We start from the raw sequence: 14,627 nt of genomic DNA on the forward strand, positions 1-14,627 counted from the left end.
ATGGGCTGAATGTATGATTTTATGGGGTAAATTTTAACCCCATGAATGAGTGGGAAGGTAATATTCGTAAAAAAGTAAAACCCGACCCCAACTCGCCTCCAATCCGCCCACTTCCGGTTTTAACGGAGGCTGCGGGCCTCCATTTTGACAGGTTTTTTATTTTTAACTCCTGGGGACCGGGATTCTCGGGCCTTCTGCTTCATGCCAAGTAAGAGGAGGCGAGAAGGCGCGGATCAACAGGTAAGTGCCTTTGTTGCGCTGCTTGTGAGCCAGGAGGATCCTGGGTGTTTCCTCCAGGACCATCAAACTGCTGCGATCGGATCCCCGCGACCGACCGATACTCCCGATGTCCGAGACCCCCCTACCCCCCGATGTCCGAGGCCCCCTCACCCCCCGATGTCTGAGACTTCCCCAATGATGTCCGGCTGCTCACCTCCCGAACGATCTCGGACTCCTCACCTCCCCAATGATCTCCGACTTCTCACCTCCCCAATGATCTCCGACTTCTCACCTCCCCAATGATCTCCGACTTCTCACCTCCCCAATGATCTCCGACTTCTCACCTCCCAAACGATCTCGGACTCCTCACCTCCCCAATGATCTCCGACTTCTCACCTCCCCAATGATCTCCGACTTCTCACCTCCAGAACAATCTCGGACTTCTCACCTCCCGAACGATCTCCAACTTCTCACCTCCCCAATGATCTCGGACTTCTCACCTCCCCAATGATCTCCGACTTCTCACCTCCCCAATGATCTCCGACTTCTCACCTCCCCAATGATCTCCGACTTCTCACCTCCCAAACGATCTCGGACTCCTCACCTCCCCAATGATCTCCAACTTCTCACCTCCCCAATGATCTCCGACTTCTCACCTCCCCAATGATCTCCGACTTCTCACCTCCCAAACGATCTCGGACTCCTCACCTCCCCAATGATCTCCGACTTCTCACCTCCCGAACGATCTCCAACTTCTCACCTCCCCAATGATCTCCGACTTCTCACCTCCCAAACGATCTCGGACTCCTCACCTCCCGAACGATCTCGGACTCCTCACCTCCCCAATGATCTCCGACTTCTCACCTCCCCAATGATCTCCGACTTCTCACCTCCCAAACGATCTCGGACTCCTCACCTCCCGAACGATCTCGGACTCCTCACCTCCCCAATGATCTCCGACTTCTCACCTCCCCAATGATCTCCGACTTCTCACCTCCCCAATGATCTCCGACTTCTCACCACCCCAATGATCTCCGACTTCTCACCTCCAGAACAATCTCCGACTTCTCACCTCCCCAATGATCTCCGACTTCTCACCTCCAGAACAATCTCCGACTTCTCACCTCCCCAATGATCTCGGACTTCTCACCTCCCCAATGATCTCCAACTTCTCACCTCCCGAACGATCTCCAACTTCTAACCTCCCCAATGATCTCGGACTTCTCACCTCCCGAACGATCTCCGACTTCTCACCTCCCGAACGATCTCGGACTCCTCACCTCCCCAATGATCTCTACCTTCTCACTTCCCCAATGATCTCCAACTTCTCACCTCCCGAACGATCTCCAACTTCTAACCTCCCCAATGATCTCGGACTTCTCACCTCCCCAACGATCTCTGACCTCCTCCACCCCCACCTCCTGTGATCGGTTCTCCCCCATCCAACCCCCAAAGATCCTGATCGCTCCCCGGCCCCCTCCCCCTCCATCCAAACATCACTTAACTTCCATCCGCTCCCCGGCTGCTTTCCCGCCCAACAGGCGGCCAGCCTATCAATCAAGCTGGCCATTGGGCAGGAAACTGTTTGAAAAATTTTAAAACCAGTCCTACCGTTAAATTCGTTAGGATCTGCGGGAAACCCGTACATCCAGGTGTCCCGTCCGCAAACCCCCCCCCCCCGCCCCGCCCCGTCACCGCACTCTTCCCGACTCCATGTTAAAATCCAGGCCCTGTTCTCTGGATTAGTTGTCCAGGTCTGGGATTACTAGTCCAGTAATATAACCACTGCACTACCGTACCCTGTAGGTTCCCTATTGATGGTGGGAATCCCGCTGTGCATACTTAGAAAGCCCTGACCCAAGAGAATGGGTCAGGGTGGTTGGGTAGAGGGGCGGGCAGAATCCCATCTAGCGGTAACTCTGCCCTGGAGGATAATTCCCCTCCCACAAGTACGAAACGCCAACTGCCCACGTAAAATGCAGTTGTTTGGTGTTTGCTCCTCCCTTCAATGGGTTAATGGGTAAATGCGACTCGTGGCATGTAACTTAACAATACCACAACTTTGATCCCAATCTGCGAGAAAACTGGAGCGGTAAAGTTTGTTTAAAACAGTTATTTAAAGTAAAATTTTAACATTGCATTGGACGAAATCCGGGCGACATAATATAAAAAGTTTTCATCCCTCGAGCGGAATTGAGACCTGAATTCACCACTTCAGCATCTGTTGAATTCAAAATAGTTGATGAATTGGTGGCTGAGTCAAGAGATGATCTTGTAGTCCGCTCTTCCAGTTTATGACTCCATTTGAATTGTTGATGAAATTATTTTCTGATAACACTCATACTCTTTATCAGCTGCCATTCCTCCTTAGAACTGCAGACTTAGCTTTCTTTGCAGTGGTTAGAATGTGGAACTTGCCACCACAAGGAGTTTGCTGAGGCGAATAGCACAGATGCACTTAAGAGGAAGCACGATAAGTAAAAGAGGGAGAAAGGAATAGAAGGTTATGCTTCTTAGATAGGGTTAGATGAAGTAGGGAGGGAGGGGGCTCATGTGGAGCATAAACGCCAGCATAGACCAGTTGGGCTGTTTCTGTGCTGTAAATTCTATGTAATCTTCATATTGTATAAAACTTTTGTGTTTCACTAGAGATATCTGTGAAGAGAACAGTTTAGATGTTTTTTCGAGATACTATTCCAGATTTAGGTTCGATTACCATGGCCGAAGTATTTTCAAGAAAAATGATTGCCCTCCCACCCCCTGGAATGTCTCACCACAAGACTGCACTGATAACTCTATGTAGTTTTGCAGAGCCACACATGGGAATTAGAGGCAAACTAGTTAAGGAGCTTCAATCAGTGGCTAAACAAAGAGTGTGGGATGTTGCAGCAGATAAAATTAAGCTGAGGGCTCGTGGGGCAGCTTCTTGAAATGTTCAATGGGATTTAACGATTGATCAGATTGGCTTTGCTTTAGTGCAAAGATTCCCCCTGCGGAACCATGAAAGTGCGAAGCTCTAACAAACCCTAGATTAATGAGCATTCAAGCTATGGGTCATCAGACACCAGCATGCTTTGCATGGAGAAAGATGTCCATGTAGAAGATCTCAAGAATTGAGTTAATTGGCAAAGTAAAAATCCCAGGAGACAGGCTTTTTGCTTTGATCCATTTTCTCTTTTTCTCCTTTTGAAAATGCTGATTCACGTTGGGGTGTGATCCCACAGTCTCTGTGTGCCTCACCCAAATGATTATTCTTCATGTGTGAGCCTAAGCAGTAGGTGCTGAACCGGCTATTTGACTATGGGGGCATCACAGTCAGATTTGATCCTGTTTGCACCCACCAGTTACATGTGCCCACATTCCAGTAGGATTTTCACTGGCGGACTTTTTTTCCCCATCCTTATCACTAGAGGCCCAACTGGGATCAGCTAACCCTGCACAGAGAATCTAAAGCTGCACAAAGGGTCAAGCCTCGGATCTTCCTGGTCTGTATGATTCAGCAATTCCTTTACCCACTCAGTTATTAGAGGAGAGGGGAAACATTTAATTACACAATGAGTGCAGGATGCTGCAGCAGATGAAATTGAACCTACTGCTCATGGGGCAGCCATTTGCAATGCTCAATGAGATCTAACCACTGATCAGATTGGCTTTAGGATAATGGTTGAGCAATATTTGAGTCTGTTTGGAAACCAGACTTTAGTGTAGAGATCTTGCAAACGCAACAGTTCTATTTTCAAGAACCCTTTATCTGTAATAGTGTCGTTGCATAACCCATTGGTGCTTCCCCATATAGGATGGAGTGGTGGGACTTGATTTCTGTCTATAATTTCCCACAATCTGTCTATAGTTTCCTCAACCTCAAAGGGAGGCAGAGCCAGTGGCCAACCTTTGATCTTCTTAACCTCACCTGTGTTCCTTCATGATAATATTTAACGTGCAAATAAGGTCTCACATAAGAGACTGTTAGCTAAGTTAGAAGCCCATGGAATCGAGGGAAAAGTACGGACTTGGTTAGGAAATTGGCTGAGCGAAAGGCGACAGAGAGTAGGGATAATGGGTAAGTACTCACATTGGCAGGATGTGACTAGTGGAGTCCCGCAGGGATCTGTCTTGGGGCCTCAATTATTCGCAATATTTATTAACGACTTAGATGAAGGCATAGAAAGTCTCATTTCTAAGTTTGCCGATGACACAAAGATTGGTGGTATTGTAAGCAGTGTAGATGGAAACATAAAATTACAAAGCGATATTGATAGATTAGGTGAATGGGCAAAACTGTGGCAAATGGAATTCAATGTAGACAAATGTGAGGTCATCCACTTTGGATCAAAAAAGGATAGAACAGGGTACTTTCTAAATGGTAAAAAGTTTAAAACAGTGGATGTCCAAAGGGACTATGGGTACAGGTACATAGATCATTGAAGTGTCATGAACAGGTGCAGAAAATAATCAATAAGGCTAATGGAATGCTGGCCTTTATATCTAGAGGACTGGAGTACAATAGGGCAGAAGTTATACTGCAGCTATACAAAACCCTGGTTAGACCGCACCTGGAGTACTGTGAGCAGTTCTGGGCACCGCACCTTCGGAAGGACATATTGGCCTTGGAGGGAGTGCAGCGTAGGTTTACTAGAATGATATCCAGACTTCAAGGATTAAGTTACAAGGAGAGATTACACAAATTGGGGTTGTATTCTCTAGAGTTTAGGAGGTTAAGGGGTGATCTGATCGAAGTTTATAAGATATTAAGGGGAACAGATAGGGTGGATAGAGAGAAACTATTCCCGCTGGTTGGGGATTCTAGGAGTAGGGGGCACAGTCTAAAAATTAGAGCCAGACCTTTCAGGAGTGAGATTAGAAAACATTTCTACACACAAAGGGTGGTAGAAGTTTGGAACTCCCTTCCACAAACGGCAATTGATACTCGCTCAATTGCTAAATTTAAATGTGAGATAAATAGCTTTTTGGCAATCAAAGGTATTAAGGGATATGGGCCAAAGGCAGGTATATGGAGCTAGATCACAGATCAGCCATGATCTTATCAAATGGCGGAGCAGGCACAAGGGGCTGAATGGCCCACTCCTGCTCCTATGTTCCTAAATAAGATATAGTTATTTAATATTTTATACATATATATCCAACCTGTTTTTTTTATTCATTCATGGGATGTGGGGGTCGCTGGCAAGGCCAGCATTTATTGCCCATCCCTAATTGCCCTTGAGAAGGTGGTGGTGAGCATCTGGGTCTTGTGCATTCTTTTTAAGTAATGCATATGGAGATATTGAGCTAGGTTTTGGCCTCAGTTTAAGATGCTATACTGACAAAATACTTCATCGTTATTAGTTGCAGTTAAGAGGCAGGTGCTTGTGAAATTCAGAGACAAGCAGAAGATATGAAAATCAATTAGAAAAGGACTGTGTAAACTGATATCAAACATTGAAATCAGAGGTTAATGATTCTGGACATCACGTTTATAAATGGTCGCTAATAAATTGCAAACAAAGTGAGCCAGATGGAAAAACATAAGGTGCCTCCCAAAATTTCAGTTAATGTACAAGAGCTAACAACCTGCATTGTAGAATAACTAGGGGGACAAATGATTGAAAGGTAACGTGCCAGAAAAGGGGTCACCTTTCCAATTTATGTCCCTTTTTTGAAGGCGTTGAGTCTTGCTGAGATATGGTCACGTGGGCACTGGTAGCCCCCTACATTATTTCATCCAAGTGGTCATTATTCATGTAAGGAATCTTACAACACCAGGTGAAAGTCCAACAGTTTTATTTGAAAATCACAAGCTTTCGGAGGCTTTCTCGAAGGTAAAGGGTATACAGGCAGGAAGTGAATGGGTGACCACCAGGAAGAGTAAGAGATGCAGGCAGGTAGTGCAGGGGTCCCCTGTGGCCATCCCCCTCTCAAACAGATATGCCACTTTGGATGCTGTTGGGGGGGATGACTTATCAGGGGAAGGCAGCAGCAGCCAACTTCCTGGCACCACGGGTAGCTCTGCTGCACAGGCTGGGAGGAAAAAGAGTGGCAGAGCTATAGTGATAGGGGACTCAATTGTAAGGGGAATAGACAGGCGTTTCTGCGGCCGCAACCGAGACTCCAGGATGGTGTGTTGCCTCCCTGGTGCAAGGATCAAGGATGTCTCGGAGCGGCTACAGAACATTTTGGATGGGGAGGGCGAACAGCCAGCTGTCGTGGTGCACATAGGCACCAACGATATAGGTAAAAAAGGGGATGAGGTCCTAAAAGCAGAATATAGGGAGTTAGGAGGTAAATTAAAAAATAGGACCTCAAAGGTAGTAATCTCAGGATTGCTGCCAGTGCCACGTGCTAGTCAGAGTAGAAATAGGAGGATATTTCAAATGAATACGTGGCTAGAGGAATGGTGCAAGGGGGAGGGATTCAAATTCCTGGGACACTGGAAACGGTTCTGGGGGAGGTGGGACCAGTACAAACCGGATGGTCTGCACCTGGGCAGGGCCGGGACCGCTGTCCTAGGAGGAGTGTTTGCTAGTGCTGTTGAGGAGGGTTTAAACTAAAGTGGCAGGGGGTTGGGAACCTGAGCAGGGAGAGAGAGGAAAGCGTAACAGGAAGGGACAGAAGGTATGGAGTAATAGGTAAAGTGTTAAAAAAGGAAAAAGCAGGAACTAAGCGTCACAAAACAGATTTGAAAGTTCTTTATCTGAATGCACGTAGCATTCGTAATAAAATGGACGAGTTAACGGCACAAATAACTACGTATGGGTATGATCTTGTGGCCATTACAGAAACATGGCTGCAGGGTGACAACGACTGGGAATTAAATATGCCAGGGTATTTAACAATCAGGAAGGACAGGCAGGAAGGAAGGGGAGGTGGGGTGGCTATGTTAATAAAGGAAGGAATCACTGTAATACAGAGAAATGATATTGGGACAAAGCATCAAGATAATGAAACAGTTTGGGTGGAGATAAGGAATAATAAGGGAAAAAAAACATTCGTGGGCGTAGTATATAGGCCTCCTAATAGTTGCAACTCTGCTGGAAGAAGTATTAATCAGGAGATAGTCGGGGCATGTAATAAGGGAACAGCCATAATTATGGGGGATTTTAATTATCATATTAACTGGACAAATCAAATTGGGCAGAGCAGCCTTGAGGACGAGTTCATTGAATGCATCAGGGATGGATTTCTTGAGCAGTATGTAACTGATCCTACAAGGGGGCAGGCAACCTTGGACCTGGTCCTGTGTAATGAGTCAGGATTAATTAATAATGTCCTAGTTAAGGATCCCCTTGGAACGAGCGACCACAACATGGTTGAATTCCATATCCAATTAGAGGGTGAGAAGGTTGATTCTCAAACAAGCGTACTGAGCTTGAATAAAGGAGACTATGATGGTATGAGAGCGGAATTGATTAAAGTGGACTGGGAAAATAGATTAAAGGGTAAGACGGTACATGAGCAGTGGTGTTCATTTAGGGAGTTATTTTACAACTTTCAAAATAAATATATTCCACTGAGGAAAAAAGGGTGTAAAAGAAATGACAGCCATCCGTGGCTAAGTAAAGAAATCAAGGATAGTATCCGACTAAAAACAAGGACATATAAGGTAGCCAAACTTAGTGGGAGGATAGAAGATTGGGAATTCTTCAAAAGACAGCAAAAAGTAACTAAAGGATTGATTAAGAAAGGGAAGTTAGATTATGAAAAGAAATTAGCAAAAAATATAAAAACAGATAGCAAGAGTTTCTATAGTTATATAAAAAGAAAAAGGGTGGCTAAGGCAAACATAGGTCCCTTAGAGGATGAGACCGGGAAATTAATGGTGGGAAACATGGAGATGGCAAAAATGCTGAACAAATATTTTGTTTCAGTCTTTACAGTAGAGGACACTAAGAATATCCCAACACTGGACAAACAGAGGACTCTCGGGGGGGAGGAGCTAAATACGATTAAAATCACTCAGGAGATGGTACTCAGTAAAATAATGGGACTCAAGGCGGATAAATCCCCTGGACCTGATGGCTTCCATCCTAGGGTCTTGAGGGAAGTGGCAGTAGGGATTGTGGATGCTTTGGTGATAATTTTCCAAAATTCCCTGGACTCAGGAGAGGTCCCGGCAGATTGGAAAACTGCTAATGTAACACCGTTATTTAAAAAGGGTAGTAGGCAGAAGGCTGGAAATTATAGGCCAGTTAGCTTAACATCTGTGGTGGGTAAAATTTTGGAGTCTATTATTAAGGAGACAGTAACGGAACATTTAGATAAGCATAATTTAATAGGACAAAGTCAGCATGGCTTTATGAAGGGGAAGTCATGTCTGACAAATTTGCTTGAGTTCTTCGAGGATATAACGTATAGGGTGGATAAAGGGGAACCAGTGGACGTAGTGTATTTAGACTTCCAGAAGGCATTCGACAAGGTGCCACATAAAAGATTATTACTTAAGATAAAAAATCACGGGATTGGGGGTAATATTCTGGCATGGGTGGAGGATTGGTTATCGAACAGGAAGCAGAGAGTTGGGATAAATGGTTCATTTTCGGACTGGCAACCAGTAACCAGTGGTGTTCCACAGGGGTCGGTGCTGGGTCCCCAACTCTTTACAATCTATATTAACGATTTGGAGGAGGGGACCGAGTGCAACATATCAAAATTTGCAGATGATACAAAGATGGGAGGGAAAGTAGAGAGTGAGGAGGACATAAAAAACCTGCAAGGGGATATAGACAGGCTGGGTGAGTGGGCGGAGATTTGGCAGATGCAATATAATATTGGAAAATGTGAGGTTATGCACTTTGGCAGGAAAAATCAGAGAGCAAGTTATTTTCTTAATGGCGAGAGACTGGAAAGTACTGCAGTACAAAGGGATCTGGGGGTCCTAGTGCAAGAAAATCAAAAAGTTGGTATGCAGGTGCAGCAGGTGATCAAGAAAGCCAACGGAATGTTGGCTTTTATTGCTAGGGGGATAGAATATAAAAACAAGGAGGTATTGCTGCAGTTATATAAGGTATTGGTGAGACCGCACCTGGAATACTGCATACAGTTTTGGTCTCCATACTTAAGAAAAGACATACTTGCTCTCGAGGCAGTACAAAGAAGGTTCACTCGGTTAATCCCGGGGATGAGGGGGCGGACATATGAGGAGAGGTTGAGGAGATTGGGACTCTACTCATTGGAGTTCAGAAGAATGAGAGGCGATCTTATTGAAACATATAAGATTGTGAAGGGTCTTGATCGGGTGGATGCAGTAAGGATGTTCCCAAAGATGGGTGAAACTAGAACTAGGGGGCATAATCTTAGAATAAGGGGCTGCTCTTTCAAAACTGAGATGAGGAGAAACTTCTTCACTCAGAGGGTGGTAGGTCTGTGGAATTTGCTGCCCCAGGAAGCTGTGGAAGCTACATCATTAGATAAATTTAAAACAGAAATAGACAGTTTCCTAGAAGTAAAGGGAATTAGGGGTTATGGGGAGCGGGCAGGAAATTGGACATGAAGCTGAGTTCGGATCGGTCAATGCCCTGTGGGTGGCGGAGAGGGCCCAGGGGCTATGTGGCCGGGTCCTGCTCCGACTTCTTGTGTTCTTTAGATTTGTGGTTGGGATCAGATCAGCCATGATCTTATTGAATGGCGGAGCAGGCTCGAGGGGCCGATTGGCCTACTCCTGCTCCAATTTCTTATGTTCTTATGTTCTTATGGTCATTATTCATGCCTGAGACAGACAGTTGGCAAGCTCTCCAAGAGGGCCCTCAGCCAAGGTCCACTTTTCCAGTGGGGAGGGGGGCACAGTTTCTTGATTGTTGTCAGTGAGTAAAACACTGGTTAGCTTTCCCCCCTCCCTAATTCAGGACCAAAGAGGCCGCATATCGTCTGATGTCAACTAACTCAGAGAAAAGACGAACGCAAAGTCCAGATGCTGGAAATCTGAAATAAAAACAAAAAAAACGCTTGGAAACGCTCAGCAGGTCAGGCGGCGTCTGTGGAGAAAGGAGAGTTAACGTTTCAGGTCATGAAAGGTCATCGACCCGAAACATTAACTCTGTTTCTCTCTCCGCAGATGCCACCTGATTTGCTGAGCGTTTTCTGTTTTTATTTCAGGGAAGACATTTGAGTAAATACTATTCATCTGTAGGGTAATGACCATTTCTGTGCCAGACATGTGGTGGAGGGCACTTCACTCACTTGGAGAGCAAGCAATTCTCTGAGTAATCAGCATATTAGTCAATGCATTTCTTTTGTCACAGCACTTCGAGTGATTCTATATGACTGATCTCATGACCATACAAAACAGTGAGAACTGCAATTACATGGATTTCAGTACAGCACTGGAAAGCAGTGAGAAAAATCACCAGACTGCTTTGGATCGAAAGGATTTCCTGATGTATCTTGAAAATATAAAAGATTTGCGTAGCAATGTATTCCAGATCTTTAAAATGCATCTCTTTTCATTTACTGCCAGGATCCTATTACAGTCACACAATTGGGTAGCTTTTGCTGCAGGTAGGAGCAAGCGGCTTATTACCCTGGGAATGTTACAGATCTGTGTACTTATATTTTTAGCCTATGGTTTACCAACTTTGGGACGGTTGAGAATCTGTGCAACTCATTTTGCTTCTTCCCTGGCATCAACTTGAAATCTTCTTTTAAAAATAGCATCACAAAATTATATGGAAATGCCTCTGGAAATTTAAAGGTGTGCAGCTACTTTTTTTGTTTCAGTAAATGAAAAAAGATGCATCTTAAATACCTGAAATATATTACTAAATTTGTTGTACCTTCAAGAGCGGAGAGACAAGCTGGGATTGTTCTCCTTAGAGCAGAGGTTAAGGGGAGATTTAATAGAGGTGTTCAAGATTATAAGGGGTTTTGATAGAGTAAATAGGGAGAAACTGTTTCCACTGGCAGAAAGGTCGGTAACCAGAGGACACAGATTTAAGGTAGTTGGCAAAAGAACCGGAGGCGAGATGAGAAGAATTTTTTTTACGCAGCGAGTTGTTATGATCTGGAATGCACTGCCTGAAAGGGATCTCAAAAGATCTGCAGCCAATTTTGTTAACTTCAGTTTTTAATAAAATTTGTGATTTTTTTTTTACAAATGTTAAGACCTGGAAATTTGGGAATTTTTTTTAATAGATTCAATAGTAACTTTCAAAAAGGAATTGGATAAATACTTGAAGAGGAAAAAATTGCAGGGCGATGGGGAAAGAGTAGGGGAATGGGACTAATTGGATAGCTCTTTTTAAGAGCTGGCACAGGCACGGTGGGCTGAATGGCTTCCTTCTGTGCTGTATGATTTTAAGATACATCAGGAAATCATGTAAATATCCAGCCCATTGCAATACATTTATCTTTGTCTCTTAAATGGGATACATATTAAGTATAAGCTGGCCACCACCGTTGCAGTTTGAATAAACTCAGTGGAATTCTTCAGTAATAGGAGGTGCAGTTCTGACTCACTCTCTCTCTCTCTCTCTCTGTAGATCAATTAATTCTCTCCCTGTGCTTGAAAATATATCCATCAAAACTAAACTCAAAAGATCTGCAGCCAATTTCGTTAACTTCAGTTTTTAATAAAATTTGTGATTTTTTTTTACGAATGTTAAGGCCTGGAAATTTGGGAATTTTTTTTCATTCATTCATGGGATGTGGGCGTCGCTGGCAAGGCCAGCATTTATTGCCCATCTCTAGTTGCCCTTGAGAAGGTGGTGGTGAGCCGCCTTCTTGAACCGCTGCAGTCCATGTGGTGAAGGATCTCCCACAGAGCTGTTAGGTAGGGAGTTCCAGGATTTTGACCCAGCGACGATGAAGGAATGGCGATATATTTCCAAGTCGGGATGGTGTGTGACTTGGAGGGGAACGTGCAGGTGGTGTTGTTCCCACGTAGCTGCTGCCCTTGTCCTTCTAGGTGGTGGAGGTTGTGGATTTGGGAGGTGCTGTCGAAGAAGCCTTGGCAAGTTGCTGCAGTGCATCCTGTGGATGGTACACACTGCAGCCACAGTGTGCCGGTGGTGAAGGGAGTGAATATTTAAGGTGGTGGATGGGGTGCCAATCAAGCAGGCTGCTTTGTCCTGGATGGTGTCAAGCTTCTTGAGTGTTGTTGGAGCTGCACTCATCCAGGCAAGTGGAGAGTATTCCATCACACTCCTGACTTGTGCCTTGTAGATGGTGAAAAGGCTTTGGGGAGTCAGGAGGTGAGTCATTCGCCTCAGAATACCCAGCCTCTGACCTGCTCTTGTTGCCATAGTATTTATGTGGCTGGTCCAGTTAAGTTTCTGGTCAATGGTGACCCCCAGGATGTTGATGGTGGGGGATTTGGCAATGGTAATGCCATTGAATGTCAAGGGAAGGTGGTTAGACTCTCTCTTGTTGGAGATGGTCATTGCTTGGCACGAATGTTACTTGCCACTTATCAGCCCAAGCCTAGATGTTGTCCAGGTCCTGCTGCATGCGGGCTCGGACTGCTTCATCATCTTAGGGGTTGCGAATGGAACGGAACACAGTGCAATCATCAATGACCATCCCCACTTCTGCCCTTATGGCGGAGGGAAGGTCATTGATGAAGCAGCTGAAGATGGTTGGGCCTTGGACACTGCCCTGAGGAACCCCTGCAGCCAAGTCCTGGGACTGACATGATTGGCCTCCAACAACCACTACCATCTTCTTTTGTGCTAGGTATGACTCCAGCCACTGGAGAGTTTTCCCCTGGATTCCCATTGACTTCAATTTTATTAGGGCTCCTTGGTGCCACACTCGGTCAAATGCTGCCTTGATGTCAAGGGCAGTCACTCTCACCTCACCTCTGGAATTCGGCTTTTGTCCATGTTTGGATCAAGGCTGTAATGAGGTCTGGAGCCGAGTGGTCCTGGCGGAACCCAAACTGAGCATCAGTGAGCAGGTTTTTAGTAAGTGCTGCTTGATAGCACTGTCGACGACACCTTTCATCACTTTGCTGATGATTGAGAGTAGACTGATGGGGCGGTAATTGACTGGATTGGATTTGTCCTGCTTTTTGTGGACAGGACATACCTGGGCAATTTTCCACATTGTCGGGTAGATGCCAGTGTTGTAGCTGTACTGGAACAGCTTGGCTAGGGGCACGGCTAGTTCTGGAGCACAAGTCTTCAGCACTACAGTCGGGATGTTGTCGTGGCCCATAGCCTCCGCTGTATCCAGTGCACTCAGCTGTTTCTTGATGTCACGTGGAGTGAATCGAATTGGCTGAAGACTGGGTTCTGTGATGGTGGGAATTTTAAAAATATCAACACTGCACAGTCCAAAGTTCCCCCAATTAGTTTCTTCAGTGAGCAGCTGAGCCACACAGACCAGGAGGGCCCTGTTTTTGATCCCTGGTCTATGTTGTATTACCTGATCAGACGATGTGCCTCAGTGTCTCTTGGCTGGGTGTGTCGGGGGGAATTGGCCAGGGTTCCCACTCCTGATCGTTATCCTGCGACCCCTGCTGGAAGTGTGTGCATGTGCATGTCCGATGAGGATAATTTCTGGTTCTGCTGGGTCAGCCCCCCGTGATCAAATAGGCCCTCAAGCTCACACACGGACAATGGGGACCTGTACAAGGCACCGAAGGCCAATGGACATGTGAAACTGTACCCAGCAAGGAGTCAATGCCTTCAGGTGAGGAAGGAACTGTCAAGAAGAACAGTGCATGGTCCGTTCAAGCAAACCTGTATGGGTTGAGTGTCAGAAAAGAAAATACAACCTGCATCATCTTCGACTACAAGAGACGTGGATGTCAAATGGCCTTCCAGGTATGATTTAGCCCGCCAAAATGTTGACAAGCTTGGAAACTACTGGCCCAGGTGGCTCTACAATGTCTAGTTGGCTTAAAGACAGAACATTTATTTCAGCAGCACATTCTGCGTAACTGATTTCATGAATCGATCATCCTTGGAACCAGCTACTTGGGGTGGAAGCATTTTCCCACACAGTATGTCACTTTGCTGAAAGCTGTTCCAGCCCAGAACCAACATCAACTACATGTAAGCATGGAATCAAGCAACTGGGACAGAGTTGAAAATGAAGCAAAAAGAGAGCCCGAGAAAAAATGGAGAGAAATAATTTTTTTATATACTGGGGCGAGGCACACCTGCTACATGAAGTGACACGTTACCATGAGCTGGGGTTGTACCGGTGACCGTGCCACTAAGAGGAAGGAGCCTGCAGAAGCTAGGTGCTTCCTCACAATTTTCTCTGGTACCACACTGCTTGATACATTTTGCATAGAATTCCTTTGTGTGCTATTTCAACACGGCCGTTAGCCCATTTAAAATAACCAGTGCGTTACTGGGGGAAAGCGAACCCCAAGGCAGAAGAGCAACTCAGCAGGCAAGCCTGACCACTCTTAACACAAGTCTGAGCGTACGACTGAAGGACAGAACTGATCGAAGCACACAAACACA

Source organism: Heptranchias perlo, chromosome 16, assembly GCF_035084215.1.
Source record: "Heptranchias perlo isolate sHepPer1 chromosome 16, sHepPer1.hap1, whole genome shotgun sequence".
Taxonomy (NCBI): Eukaryota; Metazoa; Chordata; class Chondrichthyes; order Hexanchiformes; family Hexanchidae; genus Heptranchias; species Heptranchias perlo.